The 22,892-nt window shown below is 43.4% G+C and overlaps 1 pseudogene; it reads left to right on the top strand.

Moving 5' to 3' along the window:
* The first annotated feature begins 412 nt into the window (after positions 1–412).
* LOC147456007 (uncharacterized) lies at positions 413–22,179 on the top strand (annotated as a pseudogene).
* Positions 22,180–22,892: the final 713 nt, after the last annotated feature.

Here is a 22,892-nt window from a genome sequence, read left to right as displayed (position 1 = left end):
CTCACTCTCGCCCACCACCTCAATTCCCAGCATGCGCGCATGCACTAGCTGCTGCCGTAATCCCTCTCTCACCTCACTCGCCCACCACGCAGCAACGATCTTTCTCGCCTACCACTTTCAACCATGTGGAGTGGTGCTAACCACAGCTGTCTCTCTCTCAGTCTTTTTTATTTGTATGTTTGCCAACCACAGTTGTCGAACGTCTCACTCTCTCTTTCTCTCAGTTGTGCCGCCATCCCCCTACTTACCTCTTTTTCCCTCGTTGTCTCCTGCTTTACACGCATTGGTACCCTCATGCAGACGTCCTTCTCTCTCTCTCTCTCTCTCTCTCTGTCTCTCTCTCTCTCTCTCTCTCTCTCTCTCTGGCCTGGGCGTACACATGGCACTAGCTGTCATGATCTCTTCGTAAGACATGAAGCAGAAACAAAAGTAGATAAGAAGCACCGATCACATGGATTGGAAGATAGACCCTCCACTGTGGGAAGTCCTCTGCTCCACCATTCTCTCAAATCCTGCAAGCAAAGTGTGGTTCAACCGGTGGTTAGGGACACCCTAGTTCAAGAAAGCGCATCTCTGCATCGAGAGACTGTCATAATAACTAATATCTAATTCTTCAAAATGATTTTCTCATGTGAAACTGATCATTTGACATGGGTAAGTGCCAGGGAAGAAAAAGCTAGAATATTGGTTAAGCTGGCAGATCGGCCACAATAGGGATCCAAAGGAGAGGCCATCTACAAAAGAGCAATGTGCAACCATGGGCTCCAAAGACCTTAGGGTTCATCCCATTAAGGCTTCCAAAATGCTAAGGTTCCAAAATTCAAAGGTAAGTCCAAATGGTCAAGCTTAGTGGAATTGGATGCTTTGTGAGTGTACAAAAAAGTCTTTAAGTGGTCCTAGATTGATGGGGGTGAGCCCTTTTAGTAGGGGATGAGAGAGAAACACACACACACACACACACACACACACACACACACACACACACACACACACACACACACACACACACACACACACACACGTACACTCGCATGCAAGTCCCTTTACGCAAAGGGAATAAGGAACACATGTCAGCTCCCTAGCCCAGTTGCCCCCAAGGTGCACTCAAATCCTTGGATGGCCATACAGGTGGACCAATGGGAATTAGGCTAGAGTACTTTTAGTTTAATTCATTTAAAAACACTTGATAAAAGAACCAATAAGAATTAAGCTCTCTAGAGAACTATTGGATAGTCTCCCAAGGGGTCCAATGAGCATTCAACAGCCCAATGGCTTGCCTGATTCCTGTTGGCCAAAAGACAAAGGGGTCCAATGAGAGCTTAGTTGCATTATTTAATTACCTAAAGCTATCACAAAAGGGGAAAGGGGGACACATGTCACAAGGCTATCACTTATGCCTATTAATTCCTATTGGCAAAGCTTGGAAAGGTCCAATGGGAAGCCAGCAGGAGGAATTAGCAAGAGGGGTCAACCAAGATGAGAGAGGGGGCTGATTTGTAAAGGCATTATCACTTACACACTCACAAAAGCTCATGTGTGAAGCAAGAAGACTCTCTCTCTCTCTCTCCTTACCAAGCTTTAATGGAAAGCTCATCATCTACTCCAAGCTTGTGAGAAGGGAGGCCTACACCAACAACTCTTGGCTTTGTGATGCAAATCCAACCAAGAGCCAAGCTTCAATGCATGCTCATCTCCTCTACCATGCTAATTACTAAGCTATGCTAAGATTTTATGAGTGATTATGTGAAGAGATATATTTCTTTCTCGTAAGATTACTCCTTCTTCCTCTTAATCTACTCTCATACCCCGCTAGCTCTCACCATCTTGAAGGTCTATGAGGTCTTGGGTCTGAGACCGTGAGGGATTTGATGTTGTGTTTTATAAGTGTTTGCTTAGTGCTTGAAGCTTCCATCTTCATTTCATTGGATAGTGATTGAAGGAACACAAAGAATTGTATTGTAAAATGTCTCCCTTGATGGCGGAAACCTATAATACAAAGCCTTTTAGAGGGGGGACCGGCTCCATGTAAATCCGGTCCTCAACTGTTGTCAATAGCTTAATTTCTCTCTCTTTTGAAGTATTGTTCATGCCTATCTAACTAGGTGTTATGATTTTTGTTGCTCTCTCCACCCAAGCACTCTTGTTATGCTCATTAGGAATCTATTCTAATGAAATGCTCACTATGTTCATGTTATTTTTCTCTACACACAAGTTACTAGGCCATTAAATGTTACATTGGTATCAGAGCACAAGGTTTCTGTTATCTTGCTCAAGAAGGGAGGTCCTCAAGTTAGCTATAAATGGTTGTTATTATTAATTGCAATTGAGTGAGTAGAATATGGATTTTTCAGCCTTGTAGTGCGTCTGCCTTGGTGCAGATAACGGGGCATCACCATCGAGAGCTATGGTCTTACTAGTGGAGTCCTACGGGACTTGCCTACGGCTTAATCACTATTGAGCTATTAGAAGCTTGATTGGAGCCGGTGCTGTTTTGGTGTTGAAAGACCCTCTCTTCTATTTCTTGCAATTAATGGTATTCGAGCCACGGGTACAATAGCTTGAGTGCTTTTCTAAAGGGGTAAAGAGGAGTAGCAACTAGGGCTTGAAGTGCCATAGTACACCAAAAAGAAGTCTACACCGAAAGTTGTTAGAATGGCTGAGAATTATAAAGAGAGTGAAATTAATGTTGATAGCTTTGATTTTTCTAATGAGTAGGCTACTCATGATGCCCCTATGCTTGTTAACTACCTTGTTTCTAGGCTTCAACAGGCCATGGACAATCCATCCGTCCAAAGTGAAGTGCAAAGGCGACTACGTTCTCATGGGATTCTCTAAGCTCCCCACCATGAAGAGAGAGTACCTAGGAAGCCTCCTTGCGAGACTTCCAAAAGAGGCCTCTCTTCGATTTGGGAAGAAGAAGAGGATCCATACAAAGGGCTCAAAAATTTTCTTCTTGATGATGCATCTCCTTCCCAAAGGAGAATTCAAGAGCCCCCACCAAAGAAACGAGAAAGAAGTGTGTCTCCTGCCACCTCGACGGAGATGGCTCAACGAAGACGGCGGGCTGAACGCTCTCCATCACCTCCTAAACGGAGAAGACCATCGTACACTTCTCCACACCATAATTCAAAGAGGGATGACAAAAATCAAGAGAAGAAAAAGGCGAGAAAGAGGTCATCCTCTTCTCCATCTTCTTCATCCTCTTCCTCTTATGAAGAAAGTGATGGTGCGGACAAAGATAACCAAGGCAAGAAAGAGGTCACCTGCTCAAATTCTTCATCTTCTGAAGAAAGCGATGGTGCAACTTGTAATGTACCCAACATTTTTCAATAAAAGTATTTCATTTACTTTACAAATATTTAAGGTTGTATTTTGTTAAGTCTTAAAGCGTTCCAACGGAACGATCGGATCGGAAATCGGACTCTTGAACTATGAATTATGACCCTTATTCACTTAAAAACCATAGGTTGATGGGAAACTTAAGCCTCAAGACTGTATATAAAGATAAGAGTTCACCTTTTAGGAAAGAGAGAGCAATTTTAGGAAAGGAGGAGTATTTTTAGGAAAGAAAGAGGAGGGAGTTAAGTTTAGAGTTTTTGTCTTTGAAGCCAAGCTTCTTTTAAAATTGGAGAACCGAAATCACGCATTGGATTTTGTGTCCGCAAAATAAATAAAAAAGACTTTTTTATTTTATTTTTTAGAGCCGCGAACGTACGCAAACTTATCTCTCTTTGCTTCCCTCTATTCTTAGCTAGCCTTGAGAGCCTATATAAAGGACCCTCTCCCTTCACTTTTAAGAGACACAGATACACACTCTCAGAAGCGGAAGCTCTCTTGCCTTGACATCGGAGTTACCTTCTTTCCCTCAAGCTCTTACCTTCAAGCCATCTCCATCTCCAAGTCTTCTCTACCATTGTCGTGTTGCCCTTCGGATTCTTGACTCTCTTTCCCTTTTCTCTACCTCGTTACGATGGCCCCGAAGCGAGTGATCCGAAGCTCGAAGGATGGTCATGTCATTCCATCTTCACGGAAGGTGCAAAAGAAGATATCATCTACTCCAATCTCAAGCGGAGGTATCGACTCCGAAAGAAGGTGAAATCGTCCAACCTTAAATACGGGAGGTAATAGAACATGTCGCTAATTTGGTAAGACAAATTTATAATTCTGCATTGTTATTCATGTTGACTTGGGAAGTCAAGCATAAAGAATCTCTTAAACTGTCCAAGAAACGTGATTCTATCACAAGAGACAAGCATATGTTTTCATAGATTAGTGAAAGAACTGTTTGATAAATTGTCATTGTTTGTTAAATTGTTATTGTTTGATAATTTGTTACTGGCGATATGAAGAGTTGGTTGATCCTGTTTGAAGAATCAATTAAAGAAAATATTATTGGAAGAATATCTTTTGTGCCTCGCGGTTAGCGAGATGATTTCGCGATTAGCAAAAGATTAAGCTAAGGTTATCATCTCTCTTTTCTTCGTCACGGTTAGCGGGATGCCTCGTGGGTAGCAAGATGCCTCGGGGTTAGCGAGATGACAAGGTTGCGCAATTCGCGGTGTCAAGAGTTTTTTGGAGCAAGGGATTGTGCATATGTACATAAACATGCATGGTGCATCGAATAAAGGATTTCCCATTTTCCAGAGCCAGGTGGTTACGTGGGGCCCACATGTGTACAGGTAGGACAGCATGTACATAGTGCATCGATTTTCACTATCACCAGTACTAGTGTGTTTTTTCTATAATGAGGAGTTAGTAGCACGTAAAACTTCTCGAGGAAGCTATCCACAGGCCGACGACATGACGTAAGTAGGTACGTCAGATGGCATCTAGTGGCGTCAGGAGGTCGAATGGGGTCAATACTTGCACGTGGATGAGTACGGACACAACGTGGGTGTTTTCTTGTGATAATTATGCAGAGAGGTCATCATGAGGATCATCTTTTGGGCCCACTTCATGTGGTGGCGGGATGCATTATTGGAAAAAGTAGAGTGCCAGGTGTGCGGATGGATGCAGCAGGGTGACAACTATCTGGCAAATTATGTCAGGAGCTTTTTGGAGCAAGGGATTGCGCATATGTACATAAACATGCATGGTGCATCGAATAAAGGATTGCCCATTTTCCAGAGCGAGTTGGTTACGTGGGCCCCACATGTGTACATGTAGGACATCATGTACATAGTGCATCGATTTTCACACCAGTACCAGTGTGTTTTTTCTACAATAATGAGGAGTTAGTAGCGCATAAAACTTCTCGAGGAAGCTATCCGCAGGCCGATGACATGAGGTAAGCAGGTGCGTCAGATGGCATCTAGTGGCGTCAGGAGGTGGAATGGGGTCAATACTTGCACGTGGATAAGTACGGACACAACGTGGGTGTTTTCTTGTGATAATTATGCAGAGAGGTCATCATGAGGATCATATTTTGGGCCCACTTTACGTGGTGGCGGGATACATTATTGGAAAAAGTTGAGTGCCAGGTGTGCGGATGGATGTAGCAGGGTGACAACTATGCACTGCGAGGTCAGTTTTTGGCCTGTTCGGGGTCCTTTTGAGGTCATCTAAAAGACCAAGGGTGCCCAAGTAATAAAGCTAAGTGTGGGAACTGAAAACCAGAGAGAAGACCAGAAAAAACGTGGAGAAGAGAGGAAGAACAGCCGCAAATGTGTTTTTGGGGTTTTTGGAGCCTGTTTTGCCCGTAAACTGCTCATCCGAGGTCGGATTTGAGCACTTTGACATTGAAGACTGGGGTTTTGGGCCGTTCTGGACGCTATGGCGCTGTCCATTTTTCCAAATTCCTCACTGTTTTTTTGCTGTTTTGGCTGTGTAAGTTTCTCCTATGAGCGAAGCTTCTGCTCCAGTTTGTGATTGTATCTAGCTTATTTTACCCATATTGTGTGAGCTATTTGCCCCATTGGTGTTGGCCCAAGCTCAATTGTATATAAACATCAGGAATTCTCCTCTTTTGAGCTGAGTTTTTGAGTGTGTGTATGTGTGTGTACCTCTCTGTGTGGAATGGGCAAACGGATAGTCTCTCTCCTCTCACTCCATAGGTGTGTTCCCCGTCTCGGCCAGGTGTGTTGTGTAAGATGAGTGGTGCCCCGTAGTGTGTGTGTATATCCTTCCAAGAGTGTGTGTCGGGTCATTATAGAGGCGTTGTGTGTGTTTCCATCCCGCTCACATTCTTTTGGTGCCCCCACTGAGGATCTTCTTCGAGTACCTTCTGCTTCGAGCTTCCAGCTTCGCCATTCGGGATTACAGTTTGCAGATTACAGGTTACAGGTTACAGGGACATGTACATGTGATTCACACAGGTACAGGTAGCTGGAGCACCCTTTTCGTGACCTCGCCATAGGCTATGTACTAGTGATTCCTACCTGATGCTCGGGTTCTATTGTTGGCAGTTTATGCATACATATACAGTCTATATTTTGGGTTCTCACTGCTCCACTTCTGGGGAAACTCTGTAAAACATTTTCCAAGTTATGATGGCTAGTTTTTTGGTCTTTTAAGCCATTTATGCTGTTATGCTGTTGAAATTTTGGCAAAATCAGAGGATAAGACAGGTGTGCTTTCTTGGGAGCTGCATGGTTGACTTTAATGGATGATCAAAATGGCCCTCAATTCACTCCTTTTTATTTAAATCAAAGAATCCAGATAAATGTGCATGTGTCCAGGAAGATTTTTTTCCAGCAGCGCATAGTCTTTATGTTCGGGCCAAGAAGATTAAGAGAGATCCTGGAATGTCCTTTGCCTGTTGTAATTCCGATGATTAACTATGAAAACTCATTTGATGTGCATGTGTTTGTCCTTATCTAAAGTTGAGCTCCATTGAGGTTTCTGGGGATTGAGTCAGTCAAAAGTTTTGGGTTCTTGCACGTGTGTTCGAAGGGATTCTTAAAGCATTAAACTTGGGTAGCCATGGCTTTCTCTTATCCGGAGTTTCATGGAAGAAGTGATGAAGATGTGGAAGACTTTTTGGAAAAGATGGAGGTTGCTTGCATTAGCAACCAGATCCATGACATGTCACATATGTTACGTCTTCTCCAGATTTGTTTGAAGAGTGATGCATGTGTTTGGTCCAAAGCATTTGAAGAGGAGCTGCGTGCGGCCGATCCACCCGTAAGGTTGAGTTGGGACAATCTAGGGCATGGATTGGAAGTGGAGTTTGTGAAAACAGAAGATCCTGACAAAGTGTGGCAAGAAGTACAAGGTTTGGTGCAAAAGGAAGGTGAGCCAGTAGATGCGTACATACGTAAGTTCTCATTGGCATGGGAGCGGATGTGCAAGGCCTTAGCACCACAGGTATCCCCGCCTGACATGATGAAGAAGGATAGGTTCTTGGCTGGTCTTTGGGAGAATATACGTTGGAGAGTGGAGCTAAAGAAGCCTAGAACATATGAAGATGCACTAGAAGTAGCAAGAAACAAAGAGTGGAAGCTGAGGAAAATGAGCCTGCTAGGAGTAGAGTCTTTGCCCATGAGGTCTGAATTTCAGCCTATGGACTCTTTACAAGGACGCATGCCAGGGGTTCATCATGAACTAGTGGTTCCTGTTACTCCTCAGGTTATGCCAGCAGTGGTCACTACAGCAGTGCAAGATGATGGGCTAAGGCAAGACATGAGGCAAGTGGTAGATTTAATGAAGAATCTCAGCTTAAACATGCTAGGTCAAGTGGGAAATAATCGAGGTCGAGGGAGGTTTGCAAATCAGCCAGGAGGTGAGGAAAGACCCAGGAATGGTGGTGGACAAAGTAATGGCAGGTTCTGGAGGCAGACGCCCACATGTTATAATTGCGGAGAGTTGGGCCACATTAGCCCGCAATGTGATAAGCCACCAAGGATGGGGGGAGACATGTATCCATTGCCAAGACAGGTGCTAACTAGGTCAAATGATTATGGCATTGAAATTAAGAGAAAAGAAGGAACCAGTGGATTAATCCAAGAGGAAAAGGGAAAGACAAAAGTGTTAAGTGTAGTCACGTTGGAGAAGGCATCAAAGCTAGAGGATACATTAGTGATGCCTATTGGGAAGAGGACCGCAGAGGACAAGGAAGGAAGAAGTGCCCCAGGTCCTAGTAAGAAGAAGGGAAAGAGTCATGAAGACGAGGATGTCAAGGCCAAGAGGAAAAGAAGGGCTCGTCGCAAGTTTCATGTTTCAGATTTTCCACTAGGGGATGGGAAATTAAGCTATGACTTGAAGGAGGATCTGACAAGCAGGAAGGCAGATGTTACTTTTAGGCAGCTTATAGAGATGGTGCCTAAGCTAAAGCGAGAGTGGAAGAGGATGGTTAACCCAATGGAGATAGAGCCAGAGAGGGGTTCAGTGAAGGTGTTAGCGATGGATGAGCTACCAGACATTTGTCCAATAGTAGATGTGTGGCACAAAATAAAAAATCTGGGACAAGGTTATGTGGATGGTGGAGCCCAAATATGCGTCATAACACACTCATGCATTAAGAAGATGGGTCTCACAGTGACTGGGGTGTCAGGCTTCCTGATCATATTGGCAAACCATCAAAAAGTAAAATGTTTGGGTGTTGTAAAGAGCTTAGAAGTGGAAGCATATGATGCAAAGGCAGTGGTTGATTTTCATGTGATGCCAGCGGGGCTGTGAGCATATCCTATTATACTGGGCAGACCATGGTTACGTGCAGTGGGAGCTGCTCAAGATTGGAGACGTGGTACGATTAGCCTCTATGGAAAGACAGGTGCCAAGAAGATTTATAATATGGACACAAGGAAACAATTGGAGGAGCTTTATGAAGATGAGGATGAGTCTAGTGATGAAGACTATTCCATAGTGACTGATGAGGATAGTGATAGCACTACCAACAGTGATGAGGATGCTGATGTTGCATTTCTTTTGATGGACAAAGGAATCCAAGAGTCTGGTTTAGTTGCATTTGCGAATGAAGTTGAAGATGAAAGTGAAGGGCCTTATGAAGTGATTGAAGGGTTGATGCAAACCAAGGTTGAATCGTCAAAGAAGCAAGAATTGATGACACACATGATCAGTGGGGACCTCTCAGCTATGGAGAAGGAGATATATTTGCACATGCTGGCTAGTTTTCTTGATTTTTTCATTACTTCATATGAAGAGATGTGAGGGTTCAAAGGAGAAGAGATCCATATAGAGCTGAAAGAAGGTGCTAAGCCAGTGCGGCAAAGGCTAAGAAGGATGGGTGGCAAGAGCAGATGGAAGCCTTGAGGGAAGAGGTGGACAAGTTATTGAAGGCAGGGTTCATAATTCCAGCGGAAACCACAAAATGGGTGAGTCCAGTAGTAGTCAGTCCAAAGAAGGATGGGAAGTGGAGGATTTGTGTAGGTTTTAAACCCTTAAACGCAGCCACTAAGAAGAACCCATATCCTCTTCTATTCATTGATCAAATCTTGGATTCAGTGGCTGGCTATGAGAGGTACAGTGTGTGTGATGGTTTTTCAGGCTATTTTCAATTGAAGATTGCTCTTAAAGACCGCACAAAGACAACTTTTATTACGCCATGGGGTTGCTATTGCTACACAGTATTACCATTTGGGTTGTCAAATGGACCTTCTCTCTATCAAGAGAGAGCAAATTGGGTATTGGAACCATTCATTGGTAGTTGTGCTAAAGCTTTTATGGACGACTTCTGTGTCTACAGCAGTAGGGCTGAGCACCATGAGAAGTTGCAGATGGTATTGGCTCAATATAATGAATGTGGAGGACAACTAAATCCAAAGAAATGTCATCTAGCACAGCCAAGAGTGAAGTTATTGGGCCATATGGTGTGAGAAAATGGCAATGAGGCTGATCCAGATAAGGTTAAGTCTATTATTCTTCTTCCATCACCTACGAGTACGAAGCAATTGGCAACCTTTATACACAAAGTGAAGTACATGGCACGGTTTATTCCATTGTCTTCACAGCTCCTTTATCCATTACAACAAGTGGCAAATCATGACCCATTGCAATGGGATGACAAGTGTGAGGAAGTGTTTCAAGAAGTGAAAGAGGTGTTAGGGGGGTTGTCAGCCATGCAGGCTCCTAATTGGAAGCAAGTATTTTATGTAAATCCATCAGTAGGGGATGATGCCATTGGGGCCATGCTATTGAAAAAGGGGAAGGGCAGCCATTATATGAGGCCAGTGTATTGTGGAAGCCGAGTGAACTTGGTAGCAGAGAGAAAGTTCTCGGAAGTAGAGCTAGTGATGGCCAGTGTAATATTTGCTTGTCGACGATTTCGTCATTACTTGCTACCACGAACTTTTGTTTTCTTGAAGAGTTACGCCTTTTTGCCACAGTTAATTAATGGCACTAACATGTCAAATGTGGTTTTGAGTTCTCTTTTCTAGTGGAAGACAATACAAGGGCTACCCTAGCGGATTTGTTGACGTACAAGGAGAATCCCCTTCTTGTTAAGGAAGAGGTGGTGAGAAAGGTAGTTGAAGAAGTGCCACAGATCAGCAATGCACATGTTTTGTTCTTTGATGGCTCATACAGAAAGAGCCATGATGCGGCTTCAGGGGGTATAGCACTCTACGATCCAGAGGGACAGTTAGTATGCAAGAGAGGGTTTGGATGCTCATAGTAACAATGAGGCTGAATATGCTACTTTGGAAGCCGGATTACACATTTGTTTGAAGCATGGGGTTAGAAGGTTGAGCATAAAAGGTGATGCCTTGTTAGTTGTGAAGCAAGTGTTGGGTGTGTGGAAGAGCAAGAACACCTCATTGAAGGAAATGTGCTTTAAAATTAAAGGCCTGTTAAAAAAGTTCGAAGCATGGAGCATCAGACACATTGAACGTGCTCTAAATGGAGAGGCACATGAAGCAGCTCAAAGCATGATTGGAGAGCTATTTGTGTTGAGGACCAATTTACCTCTTTATCATGTCCGGGAAAGTTTGGCTCAAGAAGAGGAGATTTTGCTAACAGAATCATTCCGAAGGACATTCAGAAGTCTAAAAAGTATGGCTTTGTGCGTAGAGCATATAGGTACAAATTGATTGGTGATGTCTTGTACATGAAAGGGGCTGATCTCGTGTTGAGACGTGTACATTGGCGGGAGGAGATTTATAGAGTGTTGGAAGAGAATCATGAAGGTGCATGTGGCGGACATTTTGCTCTAAAGATCACCTTGCATAAGATCTTGCAAGAGGGGTATGTATGGCCTAGTTTGCACAAGGATGTTCACCATTGGTGTAGGTCTTGCAATAGGTGCCAAGCATTTGGGAAGAGAGTGTTGAAGCCAGAGCTACGAAAAACCATTATGGCATTTGATGTGTTTGAAAAGTGGGGGATTGATGCAATAGGCCCGTTACCTATCACAAGCAGGGGCAAAAGATATATTTTGACTGCAGTGGACTATCTCTCTAGATGGGCAGAGGCTATAGCAGTAAAACAAATCACTGCAAAGGATGTGGCAAAATTTGTGTATGATGAAATATGTTGCAAGTTTGGGGTGTCATTAGAGCTACTTTCGGACAAGGGGCTAGGATTTAGAGCTAAACTGCTAGACATTTTATGCGCAAAGATGAAGATTAGGCACCAGCATACCACTCCTTATTAATTGCAGTGTAATGGCTTAAATGAAAGATTCAATGGTGATGTTAACCCTCACGGCACACGGACACCCTATGATCTATAAACGTTGTATTATTTAGAGTCAGGTACCGGGCTTGTCGGACCAATAGGAAAAGGGTAAGGGTGATCGCCGATGAGAGGCGCACTCTAACTGGGACATTCAAGGGATTAGTTGGCTAAGCATGGGCGCCTAAGTGTGAATGGGGTGAGCTCATATAAAAGCCAACTAAACCTAAAATTCACTTATTCTCTCATTTGTGCAATAGAAGAGTGCTCTTGCTCCATCTCCATCTCCATCTTCTTCTTCTTCACCTCTTTGTGTGTGTGTGTGTGTGTGTGTGAGAGAGAGAGAGAGAGAGAGAGAGAGAGAGAGAGAGAGAGAGAGAGGGAGAGTGTGTGTGCGATCGAGCATTACGGAGGCACGACGGCGGCGAAGCGGTTGAGCGCGGCACGACTGCAGCTTCTTCTTCATCGCGGCGAGGAATCCACCACGAAGGCGAGCGTAGAGCGGCGAGTGACACACCCTTTGCTCTCTTGAGCTTGCTAGTTTAGGCTTGTTGTGTGCTTGGAGCCATTTGTGGCTCGCACACGGTGTATTGGCAAGTCCTTTGCTTCGATAGTGCGGCAAGGAGCGCACATTTTTGGCGCCGCTGCCGGGGAAATGCCCTACACTAAGCTCGGTTAAGCACTTTACGCTTTCTTGTGGTGCAATTTCTATCATAGGAAAGGCAGGGAATGAGTGTGTGTAGTTGTGTGGAGATTTCTGTTTTCTGCGTTTTCTACGTTTTCTGGTTTGCACTGCACAGTTAGCATTTGTTGCGTTTTTGCATTTTCTGCATTTTCTGGTTCTGTCAAGTTTCAATTTCTACAATTTTTGCATTTTCTGTGTTAAATTTTTTGCATTTTCAATTTCTGCATTTTCTGCATTTAAGAAAAAAATTAATTTAATTTTTTTTGGAAATTTTTTTTTTCGAAAAAAAAAAGAATAAAAACGTGAGTGAGGGGGAGGATAAATTTTCAAAAATAAAAAACGTGAGTTTTAAAACGGACGGGTTGGTTTGTATAAAAGTTAGATCGGGATCGGGATCATTTTCCCAAGCCCAAGCCTAAGCCCAAGCCCAGGCCCAGGCCCAGGCCCAGGCCTCAGTCTTATGAAATATACTAGACTCACTCTTATATATATACCCTACCTCCTCAAGAGGGAATGAGAGCATGTGGGACAAGTCCTCCACTCTCCTCCCTTCTCTTCCCACTTGCACCCTTAGACTTTCTAGTTTGGGCCTAGTTCCCTACTGGAAATTGACAGTTTTAGGGATTCCGAGGGCATAGAGTGACCAAACGGAGGGCTGTAAAGCACGGCACGACCCTCTGACCGAGACGCTCGTTTTGAGCTATCATACGCTCTATTCTATAGCCGGGTCAGAAAAAAAGGACCAAAAAGTCAAATTAAGGGAAGACTTGGGTTGCAAAACACCCAAAAATACTAGGTGAGCATCCTTCACGGGCACTCACTGACACTTCTAGGGGATCAAGTCATATGAACCTACGCTCTGGACGAGTGTTAGAGCACGATCACATTGGTAGTGCCTCTGTTCATACGGACACCCATTACCCATCCACGATAGGCTCTAGACCCTCAGCGGGGACACAAGGTAGCACCACCCAAGACCCTAAAATAGCCGCTAGTGATTCCTCCTCCGACTCAGAAATCATGGAAGCATACCCTACCCAAAACACTGAGAGAGAAGGCCATGCACCTCCCGAAGCTCCACAGCCTAGTACTAGTATGTTTAGCCGTTTCATGGAAACATTGGGTAGAGCTACTCGCTCGGAACCTGATGTAAATGAAGCACACGAAGGGGGTGGGGAAATGGACTCTCCTTTCACATCGCACGTGGACCCCACACCCCCAAAGAGTGTCCATATGGATATCCTACCTGGGATGACCGAGTCGGACAATGTGGATTGGGTCCACCTAGCAGCAACCATAGACATTTGGGAAAATAGGGGGACGACCTGGGTAACACCTGAGGGGGATGAAATGCCTGTACCCTTAAATATGCTACAAGCAATGCATATCGCTTCCGACAAGACTCATCCTAATGTAACGAAGAAAACATACAAGTGGGTCCCTAAAGCTTCTTTAGTGACCATAGCTAGTGCTAAAAAACAGAAGCCTTGTAAAAAACGTACCACTCGCTCCAAGAAAAGTAAGAAAATGTTGCGATGGATCCCTAAACGACTATTGGAAGCCCAAGGCTACTATCAAGGAAATGATCAAATCTGGGTGCCAAAACGTAGATTGTGCTCTTACCTATCACCTGACCCAAGTGAGCCCAATCCCGTAGCTCCAAAACGAATCAATGATCGTGGAAAGGGAAAGATCACAGAATGCTACACACCTAGTCCAGAGCTAGTTTGGGTACCAAAGAAAGAACGATTTGTTCCACCTAGCTCAGGAAGGGGGGGAGTCCCATAAAGCTTCTAGCTCCTCATGTAATACATCCATAGAGGTAAAAGCTTCTACACAGCCTCCATCTATAGTAGTGGACCTCCATGAAGCTACAAAAGAATCCACACCTCCCAGTGTTCAAGAATCACCTAATGAACCACTTCAAGTTCGATCCTGGGAGAGTACCTTACCACCCTTGCAACTTGACGAGGCACCTAGGGTAATAGAAAACTACTGGCAAAAATCCTCACCGATTACCAACTGGAACAATTGGTTTCAAAGGGTGACAAGCTCATTTCAAATGGTATGATCTACCCAAGGAAGGGGGGAGTGTTTGCTGACTGTCATCATTCACTTGCTTCCCTCTCAACCTTTCTCCCTGACCTCTATATCTCCCAATCTTAGGGAATGTACATATAAAGCTTTATACTCACAAAAAACAAAAAATAAAGAGCAAGAGCAATTAGCAAACAAGTATGCACAATAAAAGTCAAAACATTGACTCAGACCTACACATGTCACATCTGGTACATTGACAGAAACCTATGCCATAAAACACCTTTGATCCTCATCACTTGAGTGATGGAGGGTAGGTAAGATTAGTACGATAGGAGTGTTTCTGTTTTAGAGTTGAGAGATTAGCGAAGTTCTCTTTTCCCACTAATGTGCCTCCTGGAGGTATTCCTTTTGTTTCCTAGTGTGTACAGGAGCGTGTTGCTATTTATAGGATTTGGACCTTCATGGAACCTTTCTCTCGTTCACACTTCAAATCAAGCGCGACCATCGACACAAACAGGTGTTTCTTGTCCATTAGCATTGCCCCTTATCTTTTTGCATCCATGTTTGTCTGCTTTGATTGTGATTGGTAGCCTAATATTCAATGCATTTGCTTACTATCAAACATTTAATTCAATGTAATGTTTTGTCATAATCACTTGTCTAGGTGTAAAAATCAAGCAGTCCGACTAAGCTAGTTTGACCAAGCTAGGTATTAGAAATCTTCTCTTAATACCATGGGGAATGCCTTCCTAATAAGCAATGGTTACTTAGGTTCTTAATCCAATTTAGGCAGCATTGTGTGAAATGTACTAGGGCTTTCAAGTGGGCTTAACCCTATTGACCTTTAGCTTAAGTATTATAAAGGGATTTACTAATGTGATGAGCCTGGGGAGGGTAACAGTGTTATATGACCCCCCAAAGTTACAAAATTAAAATGCTGAAAATGAACAAACAAAAAATCACAGTGCCACAATGTAAAATTTTAAGCTGGAAGAGAGATCCCTGCTTAAATTGGTACTTCACTCACATGTATCGCCTATGGTACTAGAGCCCTAGAGGTTCCCAGTGTGGGCGCTTTTCCTTGAAAAGCAAAAAACCCAAGGCATACAAAATAAGCACACACATCAAATTGAATCACTGTGAAAAGACCTTGGGGGGTCAAAGAAAAAGTAATCAGTCAGGCGATGATTTCATGAGAAATTCCTTTTATGGTAGCTTAACTACAAGGTTTTCTAGATATAGCCTCTAGTCAGCCCTCAAACATGAATACTTGGATCTCGCGATTAAACAACTTAATTGACCACTGAAAATGAAGAAGCTTACCCATGGTATTAATATTCGATCTCTAGTGCCTTTCGACCGTCAAATTAGTGACCCCAGACTTGTTTAATTTTTTACCTTTACATCTGTTTATGCATTTGATTACATTGCAATTTAATGTTCATTGCTAACAAATTGTTTGAAATTCTTTTACCAATCAATGTGTCTTCCTAAAACTGCATATGCTTTTTAATCACTTATGAGAATGCAATTACTATGCCAATGTTGTTTGATTTTGCAGTGACTGAAGAAGGCTAAGGACATTCATCTCAAATGCTCTTCCACCTCGACGAACGAGCTTCAACTGGATAGCTTTCGAGGACGGAATCTACATCAGGAAGGGGTGCATGTTAACCCTCACGGCACACGGACACCCTATGATCTATAAACGTTGTATTATTTAGAGTCAGGTACCGGGCTTGTCAGACCAATAGGAAAAGGGTAAGGGTGATCGCCGATGAGAGGCGCACTCTAACTGGGACATTCAAGGGATTAGTTGGCTAAGCATGGGCGCCCAAGTGTGAATGGGGTGAGCTCATATAAAAGCCAACTAAACCTAAAATTCACTTATTCTCTCATTTGTGCAATAGAAGAGTGCTCTTGCTCCATCTCCATCTCCATCTTCTTCTTCTTCACCTCCTTGTGTGTGTGTGTGTGTGTGTGTGAGAGAGAGAGAGAGAGAGAGAGAGGGAGAGTGTGTGTGCGATCGAGCATTACGAAGGCACGACGGCGGCGAAGCGGTTGAGCGCGGCACGACTGCAGCTTCTTCTTCATCGCGGCGAGGAATCCACCACGAAGGCGAGCGTAGAGCGGTGAGTGACACACCCTTTGCTCTCTTGAGCTTGCTAGTTTAGGCTTGTTGTGTGCTTGGAGCCATTTGTGGCTCGCACACGGTGTATTGGCAAGTCCCTTGCTTCGACAATGCGGCAAGGAGCGCATAGGTGAGTTGGTGAAAATTCTTTCGAAAGTGACAGAGCACCAAGGAAAGAATTGGGATTGGAATTGCCTAGTGCATTATGGGCTTACCGTACTTCGGTGAAGACAGGTACCGGGTTTACTCCATTTCATTTGGTGTATGGAAAGGAAGCACTATTGCCTGTGGAAGTAGAGTTGCCTGCTGTCAAGATGTTAGAGAAGTGGCTTGGGCCACCTAGTGATGCATTCAAAGAGAGGCTTTTACAGCTACAAGAGGTTCAGCTAGATAGGATGAGTGCATTGGAACATTATGGGTAGATGCAAAATAGGGCTTTGGCAAAGATAAATGAAAAGGTCAAAAGTAAGGGTATCAAGAAGCATGATTTGGTTTTGCGGTACAACAGTAAGCTGGACAACACCTTCCAAAAGAAGTTTCAAATTAAGTGGGAAGGCCCTTTCAAGGTAGTGGAGTGTTTTCCGAATGGCACATATCAGTTGGCTAACCTGGATGGGATTTAGTCAAGGGTAAATGGATTGCGTATTAAATTGTATCATGCTAGATTAATGATGGTTGAGCAAGATGAGTTGTCTATGGATCAAGCAGTATTGGTGAAGGATGAGGAGACCTGTGACGCTGCGAGTCGCATATCGCTTTTTGCTACTGCTGATCATGAATGATCTAGCAGGCTACGGGATGGGCAAATTATGTTAGGAGCTTTTTGGAGCAAGGGATTGCGCATATGTACATAAACAAGCATGGTGCATCGAATAAAGGATTGCCCATTTTCCAGAGCGAGGTGGTTACGTGGGCCCCACATGTGTACAGGTAGGACAACATGTCCATAGTGCATCGATTTTCACACCAGTACCAGTGTGTTTTTTCTACAATAATGAGGAGTTAGTAGCGCGTAAAACTTCTCGAGGAAGCTATCCGCAGGCCGATGACATGAGGTAAGTAGGTGCGTCAGATGGCATCTAGTGGCGTCAGGAGGTGGAATGGGGTCAATACTTGCACGTGGATAAGTACGGACACAACGTGGGTGTTTTCTTGTGATAATTATGCAGAGAGGTCATCATGAGGATCATATTTTTGGCCCACTTCACGTGGTGGCGGGATGCATTATTGAAAAAAGTTGAGTGCCAGGTGTGCGGATGGATGCAGCACGGTGACAACTATGCACTGCGAGGTCAGTTTTTGGTCTGTTCGGGGTCCGTTTGAGGTCATCTAAAAGGCCAAAGGTGCCCAAGTAATAAAGCTAAGTGTGGGAACTGAAAACCAGAGAGAAGACCAGAAAAAACGTGGAGAAGAGAGGAAGAACAGCCGCAAATGTGTTTTTGGGGTTTTTGGAGCCTGTTTTGACCGTAAACTACTCATCCGAGGTCGGATTTGAGCACTTTGACATTGTAGACTGGGGTTTTGGGCGGTTCCAGACGCGATGGCGCTGTCCATTTTTCCAAATTCCTCATTGTTTTTCTGCTTTTTTGGCTGTGTAAATTTCTCCTATGAGCGAAGCTTCTGCTCCAGTTTGTGATTGTATCTGGCTTATTTTACCCATATTGTGTGAGCTATTTGCCCCATTGGTGTTGGCCCAATCTCAATTGTATATAAACATCAGGAATTCTCTTTTTTTGAGCTGAGTTTTTGTGTGTGTGTGTGTGTGTGTGTACCTCTCTGTGTGGAGCGAGCAAACGGATATTCTCTCTCCTCTCACTCCATAGGTGTGTTCCCTGTCTCGGCCAGGTGTGTTGTGTAAGCCGAGTGGTGCCCCATAGTGTGTGTGTATATCCTTCCAAGAGTGTGTGTCGGGTCATTATAGAGGCGTTGTGTGTGTTTCCATCCTGCTCACAGCGGTTAGCGAATAAATCCTTTGCAAAGGCTCTGTTGGTTATACAGAGGAAGTCCGCGGGTAGCGGCAAACTCATGAGAAATTGGAAAAGTTATTTTTGTTGAAATATAGGACTGTCTTCATTAGGCCTTGTTTGAATTATTTTGGTATTGTTTGAAGGGCTGTATAAAAGAACCTGTGTCTGGAATTAATTAAGGAACATTGTTTGTATATGTAAAACAGTGTGGTAGTAATTAGAAAACAAGATAAAAAGTGTGAGTGTGGGGTGGAAAGTGGGGGCTGGCTCAGGTTGCTATTCAAAGATGGGTAGCCTTGATTAGTTGATAAACTCTCCACTCCCTCTTATTAAGTGAAGCGAAATTAGAGATTCATTGTGCCAAGATTAGAGAAGTCATATACGTGTCCCTAAAAGCTATGGACCCGATTAGTTGGGTACTTTTCACAAGTTAGTTAGACTATATCTCATAACATATTCAGGGTTTATGAATGGCGGCCATGCCTCTTAAACGTGAGAAAAAATGCGTTGTTTATGGATTCTAAATATGTCAATGGGATTTCATCTTTATGTTAGGAAACAACTTTTATTAGAATCCTTGATTTATCAACCTGGCTTGTCTCATAGCAAAGGCAAAAGGCTGCTGCTGATAAGCTCAGAAGAGCCCAATCCTTTAAAGAAAATGATTGGGTCTTACTTAAATTTTCCAAGGCTCGATTAAGGCACACGACAGGCAAGAATCCTACGGGACACCAAAAGTACTATGCTAAGTTAGCAAAAAGGTACTATGGTCCCTTCCAGATTCTTAGACCAATCAATGAGATGGCCTATCAACTTAAGTTTCCCAGCCATTGGCTCATACACAATGCTTTTCATGTGAGCCTACTAAAGCTACAAAGGAGAGCCACCTCAAGAACCAACTATTGAAGACCCACTGGAGATCGAGGACCAAGAAGAGGTACTGCAGCCCGAGTCCATTCTCCGACATGAAGATAAGGTATTAAGAGGTGGTAAGATTATCCGACGGTATCTTATTAAGTTTAAGAATTATCCTTTTGAAGATGCTAGATGGATGCAAGGCATACAATTAAAGGATAACCTAAACCTTGTTAATGCTTACAATGCTTCCCTAGAGTAAGAAAATGTACAAATGTTTAAAATGCACAAAGTTTTCGTCTTATAAGACTCTCTTTTTCTTTATTGTGCACAAATGTGAAGTAGTATGCATGCTTAGAATCAAGTTTGCGGAGACAACGTCTCCCAAACACCAAGTAGAGCTTGTCACTCTACTATGGAAGATTGATAGGACTAATGTACAGACATGCTTGCGGAAGCCTTAGGCTCTCAAGCGCCAAATGGATTAGTCATCCATTCTGAAATGATGTCGTAGGGTAAAATAGGGATCCTCTACCAGCTAGAAAAAGGACTAATGAATGGGCTTTATCTTCTCTATCCCATAGTCGAGGAAGACTATGATTTCAAGAGAGAGGTAATGTCATAATAACTAATATCTAATTCTCCTAAATGATTTTCTCATGTGAAACTGCTCATTTAATATGGGGAAGTGCCAAGGGAGAAAAAGCTAGAATATTGGTTAAGCTGGCAGACCGGCCACAGTGGGGATCCAAAGGAGGGAAAATAGGGATCCAAAGGGGGGGCCATCTGCAAAAGAGCAATGTGCAACCATGGGCTCCAAAGACCTTAGGGTTCAGTCCATTAAATCTTCCAAAATGCTAAGGTTCCAAAATTCAAAGGTAAGTCCAAATGGTCAAGCTTAGTGGAATTGGATGCTTTGTGAGTGTACAAAAAGTCCTCAAGTGGTCCTAGATTGATGGGGGCGAGCCCTTTTAGTAGGCGATGAGAGAGAAACACACACACACACACACACACACACACACACACACACACACACACACACACACACACACACACACACACACACTCATGCAAGTCCCTTTATAAAAAGGGAATAAGGGACACATTTCAGCTCCCTAGCTTAGCTACCCCCAAGGTGCACTCAAATCCTATTAAATGGCCATAGAGGTGGACCAATGAGAATTAGGTTAGAGTACTTTTAATTTAATTCATTTAAAAACACTTGATAAAAGAACCAATAACAATTAAGCTCTCTAGAAGACTATTGGACAGTCTCCCAAGGGTCCAATGCGCATTCAACAGCCCAATGGCTTGCCTGATTCCTATTGGCCAGAAGACAAAGGGGTCCAATGAGAGCTTAGTTGTATTATTTAATTACCTAAAGCTCTCACAAAAGGGGAAAGGGAGACACACGTCACAAGGCTATCACTTATGCCTCGTAATTCCTATTGGCAAAGCTTGGAAAGGTCCAATGGGAAGCCAACAGGAGGAATTAGCAAGAGGGGTTGACCAAGATGAGAGAGGGGGCTGATTTGTAAAGGCATTATCACTTACACACTCATAGAAGCTCATGTGTGAAGCAAGAAGACTCTCTCTCTCCTTCCCAAGCTTTAATGGAAAGCTCATCATCTACTCCAAGCTTGTGAGAAGGGAGGCCTACACCAACAACTCTTGGCTTTGTGATGCAAATCCAACCAAGAGCCAATCTTCAATGCATGCTCATCTCCTCTACCATGCTAATTTCTAAGCTATGCTAAGATTTTATGAGTGATTATGTGAGGAGATATATTTATTTCTCGTAAGACTACTCCTTCTTCCTCTCAATCTACTCTCATACCCCGCTAGCTCTCACCATCTTCGAAGGTGTGTGAGGTCTTGGGTCTGAGACCGTGAGGGAATTGATGTTGTGTTTTATAAGTGTTTGCTTAGTGCTTGAAGCTTCCATCTTCATTGCACTGGCTAGTTATTGAAGGAACACAAAGAATTGTATTATAAAATGTCTCCCTTGATGGGGGAAACCTATAATACAAAGCCTTTTGGAGGGGGGACCGGCTCCATGTAAATTTGGTCCTTAACTGTTATCAATAGCTTAATTTCTCTCTCTTTTGAAGTATTGTTCATGCCTATCTAACTAAGTGTTATGATTTTTGTTGCTCTCTCCACCCAAGCACTCTTGTTATGCTCATTAGGAATCTATATATTCTAATGAAATGCTCACTATGTTCATGTTATTTTCTGCTACACACAAGTTACTAGGCCATTAAATGTTACAGAGGCTGTTGCTCTGAACAACATTATATCGGCTCTAAAAGGCAACCGGGATGTTGATGAAACTTCGGGCAATGCAACAAAAGGTGGTCAAGTAGAGGCTAATCTTGATGTCTGTGCAAACCCTCTGGCTAATTCTTACCGTAGTATCTGCTGCAAAGATGATAAAGAGAATGCCCCTTATGCAAAATTATCCAAAAGGATGGAGAAGGACCGACTACAGAGTAGAGCTGGTGGCATCGGAGTGAGCAAACTGTCAGAAACCCCTGGTAGAGATGCTAATGTTCCATTCCACCAAAGCAAAGCTAAGAGAGATAGCGATGGCATGCGTAGATTGGACAAAGCGAGAACGTCTCTCACAAATGTATACATGGAGAATGTCCACAAAAGACAATGCTCTTTCACCACCTAGAGGTTGGTTATGTCATCATCCTCTTCCTCATTGTGAGACAACACTTAGTCTGCCATTAAAAGGGGTGGCTTACCGGCTGATCAAGTTGTTGAAATTTCTGTCAATGACATTTCATTGTCATCAGATTACGAGGGGTTTCTTACTGAAAAAGGGCCAAAAAATCAATGCATATGACATCGATGATGTTGTACATGAGCTTCATGATGCTTTTGCCCCTGAGCAAAACTCCATAGTTAAGCCCAAGAAGCTGTAGTTGCTAGATTTTTTGTCGAGGGAGCCATCCTGCTACACATTATGAGCGTTATAAAATGGGCAGACATGCGATACAAACGCATTGGTAAGCTCGAAACACTGACACTCGTAGCATAATTACAGCCTGATCAAGCAGCCTTAATTCAAGCATCGACCTAATTGGAACTGCGGTTGACATTGGACATGTTAGCATAGAGCTAAGTGGCATTGACATTGCGAGTTGCTTTTTCACACAATAATCTACACCATCGTCAGTTGTCTCTACATGGACTGCAGTAGTCAATCTCTCATTTTGCTTTGCATCAGCAGTAGATGAAGAGCTTATCGTATTGAGCTTAATTAACTTCATTCATCTTGTTGTTTTTAATATTCTGATCATCATCTACCTCGACCTCACTAATTTCACCACCTTCTTTGCCATGAAAAATTTCGTCGTCTTCCTGATCGACATCGTCTTGTTCAATTACCAAGTAGTTATGATTGACATGAGACAAATAATGCACATCAAAGGACCTTTCACCCTCATTACAAAAGCTCTATGCAATGCCACAATCTACCTCACCATTGGATGTGGCATCCCATATGTTAACCCTCATGGCTCACGGACACCCTATTACCTACGACGGACATTGTAACCTACGGCGGACATTGTATTATTTATTTGGTAGAGTCAAGTACCGGGCTTGTCGGTCCAATAGGAAAAGGGTAGAGTGA

This window comes from Adiantum capillus-veneris, chromosome 6, assembly GCF_014529385.1.
Source record: "Adiantum capillus-veneris isolate H3 chromosome 6, ASM1452938v2, whole genome shotgun sequence".
Classification (NCBI taxonomy): Eukaryota; Viridiplantae; Streptophyta; class Polypodiopsida; order Polypodiales; family Pteridaceae; genus Adiantum; species Adiantum capillus-veneris.
The sequence above is the reverse complement of the archived record's forward strand: the minus strand, read 5'-3'. Positions and strand labels throughout refer to the sequence as shown.